At 40.3% G+C, this 16244-nt stretch overlaps 1 protein-coding gene and 1 long non-coding RNA gene across 3 annotated transcripts in view; one reads left to right on the forward strand and one right to left on the reverse strand.

Moving 5' to 3' along the window:
- Positions 1-951: 951 nt before the first annotated feature.
- LOC106604191 (copper transport protein ATOX1) lies at positions 952-9779 on the reverse strand. The gene is made up of 4 exons (XR_001328621.2): positions 9479-9779; positions 2314-2386; positions 1540-1696; positions 952-1406 (listed from the first exon to the last, which is right to left on the reverse strand). It is a non-coding gene; the product is annotated as a copper transport protein ATOX1 (long non-coding RNA).
- Positions 9780-9949: 170 nt separating this feature from the next.
- LOC106604190 (proton-coupled amino acid transporter 1) overlaps positions 9950-16244 on the forward strand; it is a 41043-nt gene continuing 34748 nt past the window's right edge. Inside the window, exon 1 of one of the 2 annotated variants that reach the window (XM_045717868.2) lies at positions 9950-10459. The gene's annotated coding sequence lies outside the window, so the exon portion shown is untranslated. The remainder of the gene's footprint in view (positions 10460-16244) is intronic. The other variant, XM_045717866.2, reaches the window with a different exon arrangement.

The following is a 16244-nucleotide window of genomic DNA, read 5'->3' on the forward strand; positions in this document are numbered from 1 at the left end:
CTACATGATGCTCTCACCCCTTCAGAATGAGCACGAAAAAGCTATATGATTTACAAATCTACTAATTGCAGCTCAATCATGTATCTTTGATGAAAACGGCTGATGTTGGCATTTGCATGGCTGAAGGTACACAACATTGTGCAAGAAACTGAAGTCTAATTCCATGCAATTGATGAAAAAAGGGGGCGGGATCCTCCTGTCAAATTAAACCAAGAACAAACACTACCACCTAGTGGCAGTCACATCATACAATCTGACAAGACATCTCCAAACTAAAATAATATGTTACTCATCAAAACTCCAAACTAAAATAATATGTTACTCATCAGAACTCCAAACTAATATGTTACTCATCAGATCTCCAAACTAAAATGTTACTGATCAAATCTCCAAACTAAAATATGTTACTCATCAGATCTCCAAACTAAAATGTTACTGATCAAAACTCCAAACTAAAATAATATGTTACTCATCAGAACTCCAAACTAATATGTTACTCATCAGATCTCCAAACTAAAATAATATGTTACTCATCAAAACTCCAAACTAAAATAATATGTTACTCATCAGATCTCCAAACTAAAATAATATGTTACTCATCAGATCTCCAAACTAAAATAATATGTTACTCATCAGATCTCCAAACTAAAATATGTTACTCATCAGATCTCCAAACTAAAATAATATGTTACTCATCAGATCTCCAAACTAAAATAATATGTTACTCATCAGATCTCCAAACTAAAATAATATGTTACTGATCAAATCTCCAAACTAAAATAATATGTTACTCATCAAAACTAAAATATGTTACTCATCAAAACTTGTATGCGGCCCCTTTTTATTTTATTATTGCATTTGCAAATTAGCAGTATTTTCTTGGGATAACAAACTTTAGGACGGCCTTCCGTAGATGGTTTGACTGTGTGTGAAAATAGAAAAGAGCACAGGTGCCTAGAACCACCTTATTTATTTGACATGTGGGTAAACATGAACAATATTCAGACAGTGAATGGAAACCGTAATACAGGATGGTTGCCCCCACAAATCAACGTGAATTACAATAGGTGCTTTCATTAAGACAAAGCAGAGACAGCGATCTTACATCATTTCATTTCCCTGCAGTAAAGTGAACCCATATAGATACATGATATATTTAATTCTGCGCATCAATCACACTGGATGTTCATAGTGGATGCGTCCCAAAAGGGTACTCTATTCCGTATATAGTGCCCTACTTTGGACCTGGGCCTTTACAGTGCCATTTGGGACACAACAATAATAGTGCTTAAATAAGTGAAAGTGGACAGCTTGGCAGTGCAAGCTCATTCCAGTGGTCCATGAAGACATGCCAGCAAGGGTTCTTTCTTCTCATGATCATCCTTCATATCAGCACCAACCAACAGCTAACACACAGAGACATGAACACAATTAGGGTAAACAGGTTGCGTTGGTGAGAAGAGGAAAGAGCTGTAGGGATGGATGGGAAGTTTGGTCAATATTGAATTGATTGTCACTTAATATATTTAGAGAGTTCACCTGTTCTATAAAGAAAAGAGGATGATTCATCACTTGGGGCCGATGTAGTTAGCTGCCTTTCCAGTCTTCTTAAGTGTTTCCAGAAGCACGTCCGTGTCCTTGTCAGACTCAATGAAAACCTTCTTGTTGGGGAGGTCGATCTCAAATTGAACACCACCTTACGCCAACAAATAAGACAGAAAGAGAAAATAAAACAATTTTAGCAAGCCAGTCAATATGACACAAGTACTCAATATTTGCTGAATTTAGCTAAACCAAAGCACACCATTCTCAACAAAGTGTGTGTGTCTGTTGTTTAACAGATGTTCCAGAAAGCTGGATTTGCTGTGACATTTAGCTACTCACCCAGTTTATTGAGGACTCGAGAGACATTTAGCTACTCACCCAGTTTATTGAGGACTCGGGTGACATTTAGCTACTCACCCAGTTTATTGAGGACTCAGGTGACATTTAGCTACTCACCCAGTTTATTGAGGACTCAGGTGACATTTAGCTACTCACCCAGTTTATTGAGGACTCGGGTGACATTTAGCTACTCACCCAGTTTATTGAGGACTCGGGTGACATTTAGCTACTCACCCAGTTTATTAAGGACTCGAGAGACATTTAGCTACTCACCCAGTTTATTGAGGACTCGGGTGACATTTAGCTACTCACCCAGTTTATTGAGGACTCGGGTGACATTTAGCTACTCACCCAGTTTATTGAGGACTCGAGTGACATTTAGCTACTCACCCAGTTTATTGAGGACTCGAGTGACATTTAGCTACTCACCCAGTTTATTGAGGACTCGGGTGACTGCCCCAGAGCATCCCTCACATGTCATGTCCACAAAGAATTCGTGCTTCTGTGGGAATAATTCACAAAATGATTCATATTCCAGGGGTTGTGTGTCATTCTCATGCTAGTATGGGACAGCTAACCAGTTAGCAAGCAATGACTAGCTAAGCTAGCTAGCTATGTATTAGTTTGATTAAATCAGGCTGCAATACACAATTAATTGGCGTATACAGCCTTAAACTAATGCCTACAAAATCATGTAAATGTTCCTTACAAGCCAGAATGTTGAATAAAATTACATTTAAACTTACTCTACATCGGTTGTCTGTGTGGTTTAATTTGTTCTTCAGCTGCTTGAAATCTGAGACAAAATATCTACAGGAAAGTATTGTTTACCTATAGAGCCCCACAATGGAGATGTCATAATACCCATAAAATCTAGTGGTCAAACAGGGAAATGGTTCCAATCGTTTTTCCCATAAGGGATTTTAGAAACACTTAAAATAAGGGCTGTGTTTTGTGTAGGCTTACCCTGGAGTGACGTCTTGATAACCATGTAAATCTCTCTCGGACAAGGTGACTTTTATCAATATATTCGGCTCTATTTCCTCTCAGATCTGAACATGCTAATTAGCATCAAAGTAGACATAATTCAAAACTTCAAATCCCAGCATGCTCCTGCACGTCATCTCTAGCCGACACCTTTGCTAACAGGTATTGTGTCAATTTAAAACTTGCACAAGACAGTTCACAGAATTGTTTATTTAAAGTAATGTAGCCAATTTATTAATTACTACATTTAGCTAACATTAGATAGTTAATCCAGAGATTCTTACCTTTGCCTGATTTGTCAGTCTCGTCCATAGCATCATGGTATTTGTAGTTCTTTATAATAGCCACATTAGCAGCTAATTAGCATTTCATTTTTTGGGGGGGTAAATACAGGCGAATATATTTATAAAAGTCGCCTTGTCCTAAAGATATTTGCACGGTCATCAAAACGTCACACCAGGGTAAGCCTACACGAAACACAACCATTTACCTGTTTGACTGTTAGGTTTTATGGGCATTATGACTCATACTGTGGTACTCTATATGGTTCGTTAGCCACCGAGGTAAAATGAGTTTTATATTGGATATTCTGTTCTCTCATCAATAGCTATGGAACCAAGCGTGCCATGCCATGACAACCAAAGTAGTATATTCTGAATAAGCGGAGGATAGAGAATGTTCCACACCTTTTTTTGTGTGAACTTTGAATTAAAATTTGTTTTAGTGGATTTCAATCTTCGAAAACATCTCAATTTCAAAAAGTTTTTTCCCCACAGGAAAGTATACTTTACCTGAACCAGTATGTCTGTTAGAGAGATCTCTAATACTCAGAAAGCTCAGATTCAAACTCCCATTCACCAGATCTGCAAGAGTTATGTGAAAATACTTTTGTTGATCACTAAATATGGAGTTTCACTGAGCAACTATCTTCATTTACTCCCTTAAGGCCGGTATGTACTTAAAAAAAAATGTCTAAAAATGCCTATTTGGCACCTCCATTCACTCATTACTGCCACACACAGGTTGGAAGTCTACAACAGCTGAATAGGTGCAAAATAGGCATTTTTTTCAGTTGCTTGTACACAAAAAAAAAGTATAAACACAACATGTGAAGTGTTGGTCCCATGTTTCATCGGCTGAAATAAAAGATCCGAAAGATTTTCCATACGCACAAAAATATTATTTCTCTCAGATTTTGTGCACAAATGTGTTTACATCCCTGTTAGTGAGCATTTTATCCTTTGTCAAGATAATCCATACACTTGACAGGTGTGGCATATCAAGAAGCTTGTGCTGGGGACAATAAAAGACCACTGTAAAATGTGCAGTTTTGTCACACAACACAATGCCACAGATGTCTCAAGTTGAGGGAGCGCGCAATTGGTATGCTGACTACAGGAATGTCCACCAGAGCTGTACGTTCGCAGACCACGTAACCACGCCAACCCAGGACCTCTACAATTGGCTTCCTCACCTGCGGGATCTTCAGAGGGGGGAGGGGTGCTGAGGAGTATCTATTCTTCTTCTTCTGTCGGTTTTATGGCGGACTACAACCCAAAAACTGGAAGGGTAAAAAAAAAAAGGTAAAAATAAAATCGATACGTGATAGTGAAGCTAACTTAATCCACCCAAATAAAAATAGCACATTGACAAAACAAATCTCCCACTTCTTCCATCTTTCAATTCTCCATATGTCCCTTCTCAGGGCCTGACAGGGTGGTACGGCTTGTGACAATATTCCATGTAACTCCTCTGCCGAGAAATATTTCAGTTCCAGGAACCGCTCCGCCGCATCCACAATTATATCTATTTTCCTGGACCGTCTCTCCACCTTCGCAGTACCATTAATCACCTTAGCTATAAAGGCCACAAAGTCCACCTTCTTAACCTTTAAAACAGGCCTGGGCAACTCCAGTCCTCGGGGACCTGATTTGTGTCACACTTTTGTCCCAGCCCAGCTAACACACCTGACTCCAATAATCAACTAATCATGAACTTCAGTTAAAAATGCAATTAGTTTAAATCAGGTGTGTTTGCTAGAGATGGAGGAAAAGTGTGACACCAATCAGGCCTCCGAGGACTGGAATTGCCCAGGCCTGCTTTAAAATATCTGGGTCCTGTTGGTAAAAGGCAACCACTAAAGCCTGCAGTGAAGGTGTCCAACACCATGGACTCTTCAGGAGCACCATTCAAACCCTCAACCCTTTTAACAGCTGTTGCATATGAAACGCTCTGGACAGCCCTGTCTTTGGGCACCTCATTGTCTTTCCTTCTTGTGGGGCATTCCAAAGACGTGTCTTCATGGTTCCCACCACAGTTACGACATGTCACATTTTCATCACTTTTAAAACACATGACATTATCTTTTCCACAACTTGGACATCTTGGCTTCTCATTCTGCAAACACTTGCTACATAACCAAAAGCTTCACAGTGATCACACTGCAATGGTCTTGGAATAAATGCTTTGACTCTGTAGTTTATACAGTGCATTCGGAAAGTATTCAGACCCCTTGACTTTTGCCATATTTTGTTACGTTACAGACTTATTCTAACATGGATTAAATTATTTATTTTCCCCTCATCAATCTAAAACACAATAACCCATAATGACAAAGCAAAATCAGGTTTATATAATTTTTTGGCAAATCTATTACAAATAAAAAAACTGAAATATTCAGATCCTTTACTCAGTACTATGTTGAAGTACCTTTGGCAGCGATAACAGCCTCAAGTTTCCTTGGGTATGACGCTACAAGCTTGGCACACTTGTATTTGGGGAATGTCTCCCATTCTTCTCTGCAGATCTTCTCAAGCTCTGTCAGGTTGGATGGGGAACGTCGATGCACAGCTATTTTCAGGTGTTCGATCGGGTTCAAGTCCAGGCAGTGGCTGGGTCACTCAAGGACATTCAGAGACTTGTCCCGAAGCCACTCCTGCGTTGTCTTGGCTGTGTGCTTAGGGTCGTTGTCCTATTGGAAGGTGAACCTTCGCCCCAGTCTGAGATCCTGACACCTCTGGAGCAGGTTTTCATCAAGGATCTCTCTGTACTTTGGTCCGTTAATTTTTCCCTCGATCCTGACTAGTCTCCCAGTCCCTTTCGCTGAAAAACGTCTCAGACACGAGACGTATGTGGCAGGGTCTACAGACAATCACGGACTACAAAAGGAAAATTAGCCATGTCGCGGACACCGACGTCTTGCTCCTGGACAAGCTAAACAGCTTATTTGCCTGAGGATAACACAGCTCCACCGACGCCGGCCTGCTACCAAGGACCGTGGCCGATGTGAGTAAGACATTTAAATGTGTTAACCCTCGCAAGGCTGCTGGCCCAGACGGCATCCCTAGCCACATCCTCAGAGCATGCACAGACCAGCTGGTTGGTGTGTTTACAGACATATTCAATCTCTCCCAATTCCAGTCTGCTGTCCCCACATGCTTCAAGACGGCCACAATTGTTCCTGTACCCAAGAATGCAAAACTGAACTGAATGACTATTGCCCTGTAGCACTCACCTCTGTCATCATGAAGTGCTTTGAGAGACTAGTCAAGGATCAATTCACCTCCATCTTACCTGCCACCCTAGACCCACTTAAATTTGCGTACTGCCCCAATAGGTCCACAGACGATGCAATCGTCATCACACTGCCCTATCCCATGTGGACAAGAGGAATACCTATGTAAGAATGCTGTTCATTGACTATAGCTCAGCATTCAACACAATAGTACTCTCCAAGCTCATCATTAAGCTCGGGGCTCTGGGTCTGAACCCCGCCCTGTGCAATTGGGTCCTGGACTTCCTGATGGGCCGCCCCCAGGTGGCGAAGGTAGGAAACAACACCTCCACTTCGCTGATCCTCAACACAGGGGCCCCACAAGGGTGCATGCTCAGCCCCCTTCTGTATTCCGTTCACCCATGACTGCGTGGCCACGCATGACTCCAACTCAATCATCAAGTTTGCAGACGACACAACAGTAGTAGGCTTGATTACCAACAACGACGAGACAGCCTACAGGGAGGAGGTGAGGGTTACAGGAGTGTGGTGCCGTGAAAACAACCTCTCACTCAACATCAACAAAACAAAGATGACCGTGGACTTCAGGAAACAGCAGAGGGAGCATCCCCCATCCACATCAACGGAACAGCGGTGGAGAAGGTAGAAAGTTAAGTTCCTCGGCGTACACATCACTGACAAACTGAAATGGCCCACCCACACAGACAGTGTGGTGAAGAAGGCGCAACAACGCATCAGCGGGGGCAAACTACTTGCCCTCCATGACACCTACAGCACCCGATGTCGCAGGAAGGCCGAAAAGATCATCAAGGACAACCACCACCCGAGCCACTGCCTGTTCACCCCACTATCATCCAGAAGGCGAGGTCAGTACAGGTGCATCAAAGCGGGGACGGAGAGACTGAAAAACAGCTCCTATCTCAAGGCCATCAGATGGAACACTAGTCACTTTAACCTGTTATGGATAGGGGGCAGTATTTTCACGGTCGGATAAAAAACGTACCTGATTTAATCTGATTATTACTCCTGCCCAGAAACTAGAATATGCATTAAATTATTAGCTTTGGATAGAAAACACTCCAAAGTTTCTAAAACTGTTTGAATGGTGTCTGTGAGTATAACAGAACTCATTTGGCAGGCCAAAACCTGAGAAGATTCCAAACAGGAAGCGCCCTCTCTGACCATTTCTTGGCCTTCTTGATCATCTCTATCCAAAACAGGGGATCTCTGCTGTAACGTGACACTTCCTACGGCTCCCATGGGCTCTCAGAAGGCGGCAAAAAGCTGAATGGTGGCTTTGCAGGCCCTGGCTGAAAAACACTAGCGCATTTTGATAGTGGTCAATCTGAGAACAATGAGACTGAGGCGCGTGCACGAGGCGACCCCATGTTTTTATTCTTTCGTCTTTGAACGTAAACAACGACTCCCGGTCGGAATATTATCGCTTTTTTACGAGAAAAATAGCATAAAAATGTATTTTAAACAGCGGTTGACATGCTTCGAAGTACGGTAATGGAATATTTAGAAATTTTTTGTTACGGAAAGCGTTCGGGCGCGTCACCCTTGGATAGTGTCTTGAACGCACGAACAAAACGCCGCTATTTGGATATAACTATGGATTATTTTGAACCAAACCAACATTTGTTATTGAAGTAGCAATCCTGGGAGTGCATTCTGACGAAGAACAGCAAAGGTAATCAAACTTTTCTAATAGTAAATCGGAGTTTGGTGAGGGTCAAACTTGGTGGGTTTCAAAATAGCTAGCCGTGATGGCTGGGCTATCTACTCAGAATATTGCAAAATGTGCTTTCACCGAAAAGCTATTTTAAAATCTGACACCGCGATTGCATAAAGGAGTTCTGTATCTATAATTCTTAAAATAATTGTTATGTTTTTTGTGAACGTTTATCGTGAGTAATTTAGTAAATTCACCGGAAGTGTTCGGTGGGAATGCTGGTTCTGAACGTCACATGCTAATGTAAAAAGCTGGTTTTTGATATAAATATGAACTTGATTGAACAAAACATGCATGTATTGTATAACATAATGTCCTAGGCGTGTCATCTGATGAAGATCATCAAAGGTTAGTGCTGCATTTAGCTGTGGTTTTGTTTTTTGTGACATTATATGCTAGCTTGAAAAATGGGTGTCTGATTATTTCTGGCTGGGTACTCTGCTGACATAATCTAATGTTTTTCTTTCGCTGTAAAGCCTTTTTGAAATCGGACAGTGTGGTTAGATAAAGGAGAGTCTTGTCTTTAAAATGGTGTAAAATAGTAATATGTTTGAAAAATGGAAGTTTTTGGATTTTTGAGGAATTTGTAATTCGCGCCACGCCTATCATTGGAGCAGGTGTTCCGCTAGCGGAACGTCTAGATGTAAGATTAATAATGTTTACATATCTTGCATTACTCCTCTCATATGTATATACTGTATTCTATTCTACTGTATCTTAGTCTATGCCGCTCTGACATTGCTCCTCCACATATACATATATTTTTATTTGAACCTTTATTTAACTAGGCAAGTCAATTAAGAACAAATTCTTATTTACAAATACGGCCTACACCGGCCAAACCCGGACGTCGCTGGGCCAATTGTGCGCTGCCCTTTGGGACTCCCAATCACGGCCGGTTGTGATACAGCCTGGAATCGAACCAGGGTGTCTGTAGTGACGCCTCAAGCACTGAGATGCAGTGCCTTAGACCGCTGAGTCACTCGGGAGCCCCATTTATATATTCTTAATTCCATTCCTTACTTAGATTTGTGTGTATTGGGTATATGTTGTGTAATTGTTAGATTACTTATTAGATATTGCTGCACTGTCGGAACTATAAGCACAAGCATTTCGCTACAGGTAAACTAGTTCCTTTCCTGTGGATATTTTGTCTCATGGACAAACCGCACAGACAACCGGTAGACTACGTGTAAATATAATTATAGATATATATAATATAATTGTATTAAACGTTCTGGCCTGTAAGGAACATTTACACGATTTTGCAGGCATTCGTTTCAGGCTGTATATGTATCAAAGCACTGCAATCTAAGCACCAGCTAGCTACTTAACTATGTAACAATAACATATCTTACGGTCGTCATGTTGCTGTTGTGGTTGAGTGCAAGATCAATTGACTTTCGCCTCTTTCAAAGCTTGCACGACTAACTAGGTAGTGAATGTGTTGCTACCGGGCTAGCAACATCAAAGTTAGGGACCATCAACACTTTGCTAGATATTGGTGAATGTAACTTTGCATTTTGAGGCAAAATTCATATGTATAACGTTAGTGGGATAAGAGCACAATTGTACTGACTAATATAATTATTTTTCAGAACACTTTACAATTAAATTATTTTGGGAGAATTCCTTTTTTCCTATAGCTACATTGCTACAGGTAACTTTTCCAGATCCCTTAACATGTCACACCGGAATGCGGAAGTTGTTTCATTCTGTTTGGAACGTTTTGGAATTCTTTTTTTTTTTTTTTTTTTAGGAATCTGCTACAATTTAACCAAATATGAAACAATGACAGAGTTCCTAAAAAAGTGACACACGATGTCACAATATCGATAGATTCTGTCGCGGATTTTTATTTTATTTTTCATATTATTAACAAAAATAAATAAAAGACTAGCCCAGCCTTCTTCATGGGCGAACACCGCAGCGCTTACGCTTGTATCAACTTGGCCAATGAAATGTTTGTGGTGATGTTTCACACCAGACAATCGGAATCATTTCAGGACTGACGATAATTGACTTAGCTAGTTTTAATGGAAATAGATAGTTTGCGTAACAAGACAGCTAGCAAGCTACAAAATCAAGTATCCAACATTCGGTCAGCTGACATCCGCCATCTTTCCAGATCATGTGACCAAACTACCTTTGTTCCGGTAGTGGTCTTCAAATAGCTAGCATTAGCACTTCACTTGTATTGTACAGAGATCGCCTTTTCCCTCTCACATCTAGTACAATATCGACGTGCATAATAGGAAAAATACTGCTCTGCCAAGAGATGCCCCTCCAGCGAACTCCTTTGATGTAACACTACCGAGGCAGGAATCACCGCTTTACAGGTGAGTTATCGTGGATGAATCGTAGATAACTAGCTAGTTAACGTTACTTAGACAGGGATTGGAACATGCAAAAACAAACTGATTGGTGTTTTGTCTACTAACGTTAACCAGCTGGAGGTGGTGTGGCTGTAATATGTGATCAAACAATGATGTTGATATAGGCTAGCTTGGCTAACGAATACAGCTCCAAACCGAACGGTTTCTAATGATGGCTTTGAGACCTTGCCGTTTTGAAATGGCAGTAAAGGTGTAATGGCTAGCTAACTGCAGTCGACTGTGGTATTTTGGACGCAGTAATTGCAGAATGTAATTTTTTTTTGGGGGGGGGGGTAAGTGCGTCTAAAGTGCCGTACCTAGCTAACGTTATACCAATAGCTTTTTTTTGTCAGCTAGTAAATTAAGCGGGTAGTTGTGGTTAAGTAGCTAACTGACAGCTACTGTGCCAAAGCCCTTTTGCAGGTACTTCTGTTAATTGATTGATCAATTGATTGATCAATGAATGTCCTTGTTGTGTCCAAATAAATGACTAATGACGTCTGACGAAATACTGTGCCAGTTTCTTCAACATTTTAGGCTAATCCAGGCATGTTTATATTCAGATGTAAATCAAGGGCTAATGGTATGTCCATGCAGTTTTCAAACAGTGTACAGCCTCCTGAGGGGGAAGAGGTGTTGTCATGGTCTCTTCATGACTGTGTTGCATTGAGACTTTTTTTTTTTTAATTTTTAGAGGGTAGATCAGCTTTAATATTGTGGCTTTTATCAATGTAATTGTCTGCATCATTTCCAATCCCCCAGATTAAAAAAAATAAAATATAGATTTTATTTATTTTCCCCTAACCACCCTTTCCCTAATTGGAGTAAACTAATGGACAACAACTCTTAAGCTTCTACTTCCAGCTTATACATACTATATACATTTTAAGGACAGTCTATTTTGCAATGGTTATCTTTTGTTTGTTTTTTAGGCCCATTCAGCCTCCCTCAACCCCTCCCATCTCTGAAGACCATCCAGTTTTGATTTTAACTGTGATGTTTCAAAAAGGTTCAGAACATGTATATATTTTCCATTAGTCCTTCTTATTAGTTTATTTTTAGTCCCACCCTTGAGAAATAATTTTACTGTAATGGAGGAGGAGTTGACCTTTCTACTGATAGCCTTTTTTAAGTCTCAACTCCTCAAATTATGTGCAGAGCAAACACTACTACAACGGGCCTATCCATGAACATTGATTCTGGAAAATGAATCCTCAGTTTGTCTTGCACAGCATTGAGGTAACATGTACCGCTAGCAGCATTTTAGCCAAAGACTGTTATCCTAGCTGTCTAGTCTATTTTTAGAAATGTGCTGTAAGCACAGTTTTATTTAAGGATTTGGCTACTCGTTATCATTCTGAGAAATGTGGTAGGCCACTTGATTTCAACATCTGAACAAAGTGGACAGGTTAGCATTTTGTTCAAACAGTTGGAGATGGCCAGAAGGGTGGCCATAATTCAACTGTTCTTCCTGGTTAACTAGCAAATAGATCCAAGTTGGTTAAACTTGAAATATAAAGATTAGCTGGCTACTTGTTAGAAATGGGGCTTGTTTTTGAGAGGGTGTTTATGAGATCTGTGTTAGTTTTCTATAATGCCTGCTATAAGAAATTAGTGAGTGTCCATTATGCATGATTCTGGTTAAATTTATAACATAAAGGGCATTTTCATAGACTTGAAAGTGAGATTAGTAATTATTGCAAAAATGCAGGTTGAACTATTTTGATAATTTAATTATTTTATTATTCAAATCAAATCAAATCAAATTTATTTTTATATAGCCCTTCGTACATCAGCTGATATTCTCAAAGTGCTGTACAGAAACCCAGCCTGAAACCCCAAACAGCAAGCAAAGCATGTGAAAGAAGCACGGTGGCTAGGAAAAACTCCCTAGGAAAAACTCCCTAGAAAGGCCAAAAACCTAGGAAGAAACCTAGAGAGGAACCAGGCTATGAGGGGTGGCCAGTCCTCTTCTGGCTGTGCAGGGTGGATATTATAACAGAACATGGTCAAAATGTTAAAATGTTCATAAATGACCAGCATGGTCAAATAATAATAATCATAGTAGTTGTCGAGGGTGCAACAAGCACGTCCGGTGAACAGGTCAGGGTTCCATATTATTGGGTCTTAAGGTTGTGGAAGGCTAATATTTAGCCTAGGTATTACTTCACAAGCCCTGAATTCATTAGAATTTCGCTGACTGTTTGAAATGCATTATATTTGACCTTTTTTCATTGTATAACAAAGCTTATTTAGAGAGAACATACAAAAAGAGATCTTGTAAATCGCCTCTAAATTAGAAAAACAAAAATATATTATTAGGCCATATCACCCAGCTCTACTCTCAACCTAGTTGAACACATTTGGGAGATTCTGGAGCAGCACCCGAGACGGCATTCTCCACCACCATGAACAAAACGCAGGTTGTCATTTATTGTCATGAGTCTTGCCTTGGAGGCAGCTCTGCAGAGTTGTCATAAAATCAGATTTTATACCTAAACATGAACTACACTGCTAGCTCTAATGCCTAACCTCAAATTAAGACCAAAAATATAATTTCATGAGTTTTTACAATATAGACCATTTTTGCTTTGCAGTTGGCACATCTAGAAGAAACCGTTCAGTTCTGCTTCCAGGGCAAGAGTTATTACAATAAACATCAACCTGACAATTTCTTATGGAATAGAGTTCCAGAGGAATACCACCTGTCAGACAGAGACTAGTTAGAGGAATATCACCTGTCAGACAGCAGACAGACTAGTTAGAGGAATACCACCTGTCAGTCAGCATACGAAGACTAGTTAGAGGAGAGGAATACCACCTGTCAGACAGACTAGTTAGAGGAATATCACCTGTCAGACAGCATACAGAGACTAGTTAGAGGAATATCACCTGTCAGTCAGAGACTAGTTAGAGGAATATCACCTGTCAGTCAGAGACTAGTTAGAGGAATATCACCTGGCAGTACAGAGACTAGTTAGAGGAATATCACCTGTCAGTCAGAGACTAGTTAGAGGAATATCACCTGGCATACAGAGACTAGTTAGAGGAATACCACCTGTCAGACAGAGACTAGTTAGCCTCTAGGGGCTAGGGGGCAGTATTTTCACGGCCGGATGAAAAACGTACCTTATTTAAACCGGTTACTACTCTGGCCCAGAAAATTGAATATGCATATTATTAGTAAATTTGAATAGAAAACACTCTGAAGTTTCTAAAATTGTTTGAATGGTGTTTGTGAGTATAACAGAACTCATATGGCAGGCAAAAAACCTGAGAAAAATTTAATCAGGAAGTGGGAGAATTTAGAAATGTAGTTTTTGTTTAGAATCTCTTGGAAAACTACAGTGACATAGGATTTACCTTACACCTCCTAACTCTTCCATTGGCTGTCAACAATCTTTATGAACAGGTTTCAACCGTCATCTGTTACCGGGCAGATCATTTTGGCTCAGTCAATCATTGGTCAGTCTGAGGAGAGGTGTCTTATGATGCGTGACATCATCGTCTTTTTATTTTTCCTCTGGGATGAATGGCTACTGCATTCCGCTACTGCATTCCGCCGAAGATCAGCAAAGGTAAGTAAATATTTCGAACATATTGTTGAGATTTGTCGACGCCGTGGTTGTAGGCTAACTGTATAGCTTAGCATTGAAGGCTAAGTTCTGTACTCAGAATATTGAACAATGTTGCTTTTTCCGTAACGTTACTTTGAAATCTGACAAAGGGGTTGCATAAAGGAGTAGATTATCTCTAATTCTTTAAATAATTGTTATAAAAATGTTCAACGTTTATGAGTTCTTCTGTAAATTAAATGTGCCTATTCACCGGCAGCTATGGGGAGAAAACATTTTCTGAACGCCACGCGCCAATGTAAAAAATTGGGTTTTTGGATATAAATATATAATTGATCGAACAGAAAATGCATGTATTGTCTAACATGATGTCCTAGGAGTGTCATCTGATGAAGATTGTCAAAGGTTAGTGCTTCATTTTAGCTGTATATCTGGTTTTGTGATGCTATCGTGCTTGGAAAATGCCTTTTTTTTTTTCTTTGCTGAGGTGCTATGCTAAAATAATGTTTTTCTTTCACCGTAAAGCCTTTTTGAAATAAGACAATGTGATTGGATTAACGAGTTGAATATCTTTAAAATGCCGTATAATATTTTAATTTTGAGATTATTTTGTTTTGAATATTGTGCCGTGCTATCTCACTGGTTGTTGTCCAACCAATCCCATTAGCGGGATTGTAGCCTCGAGGCTTTAGAAGAATACCACCTGTCAGACAGCAGACAGAGACTAGTTAGAGGACTATCACCTGTCAGACAGACTAGTTAGAGGAATATCACCTGGCAGACAGACTAGTTAGAGGAGAGGAATAGTCTTCCACCTATCAGACAGCGTGGAAGTAGCTCTTCAAAAAGTCTATAGGCTACAGTAGTGTAACCTGCTTTTGTCAGCCCAGTCATAGCGCAACAAATAACAATTCTAAATGTAATTGTGATTTAAAGTTTGTTGGCCACAATTTAAAAGGAGCTATTTTTATTTCTTAATTGGAGGAAGGCCCTAAAATTGTCAGTCTCAGTCACTGTAGTCATAGACTGTTCTCTCTGCTACCGCACAGCAAGCAGTACCGGAGCGCCAAGTCTAGGTCAAAAAGACTTCTTAACAGCTTCTACCCCCCCCCCAAGCCATAAGACTCCTTCCTGAACAGCTAATCAAATGGCTACCCAGACTATTTGCATTCCCCCCCTCTTTACGCTACTGCTACCTCTGTTTATTATCTTTGCATAGTCACTTTATCTCTACCTACAGTTGAAGTCGGAAGTTTACATACACTTGGAGTCATTAAAACTCGTTTTTCAACCACTCCACAAATTTCTTGTTAACAAACGATAGTTTTGGCAAGTCTGTTAGGACATCTACTTTGCATTGTATCACAATTCCAGTGGGTCAGAAGTTTACATACACTAAGTTGACTGTGCCTTTTAAACAGCTTGGAAAATTCCAGAAAATGATGTCATGGCTTTAGAAGCTTCTGATAGGCTAATTGACATCATTTGAGTCAATTGGAGGTGTACCTGTGGATGTATTTCAAGGCCTACCTTCAAACTCAGTGCCTCTTTGCTTGACATCATGGGAAAATCAAAAGAAATCAGCCAAGACCTCAGAAAAAGTCTGGTTCATCCTTGGTAGCAATTTCCAAATGCCTGAAGGTACCACGTTCATCTGTACAAACAATAGTACGCAAGTATAAACACCATGGGACCACGCAGCCGTCATACCGCTCAGGAAGGAGATGCGTTCTGTCTCCTGGAGATGAACGTACTTTGGTGCGAAAAGGGCAAATCAATCCCAGAACAACCGCAAAGGACCTTGTGAAGTTGCTGGAGGAAACGGGTACAAAAGTATCTATATCCACAGTAAAACGAGTCCTATATCGACATAACCTGAAAGGCCGCTCAGCAAGGAAGAAGCCACTTCTCCAAAACCACCATTAAAAAAAGTCAGACTACGATTTGCAACTGCACATGGGGACAAAGATTGTACTTTTTGGAGAAATGTCCTCTGGTCTGATGAAACACAAATAGAACTGTTTGGCTATAATGACTATTGTTATGTTTGGAGGAAAAAGGGGGATGCTTGCAAGCCGAAGAACACCATCCCAACCGTGAAGCACGAGGGTGGCAGCATGTTGTGGGGCTGCTTTACTGCAGGAGGGGACTGGTGCACTTCACAAAATAGATAG

The sequence above is a fragment of the Salmo salar genome, chromosome 05 (genome assembly GCF_965601325.2).
Source record: "Salmo salar chromosome 05, fSalSal1, whole genome shotgun sequence".
NCBI classification, from domain to species: Eukaryota; Metazoa; Chordata; class Actinopteri; order Salmoniformes; family Salmonidae; genus Salmo; species Salmo salar.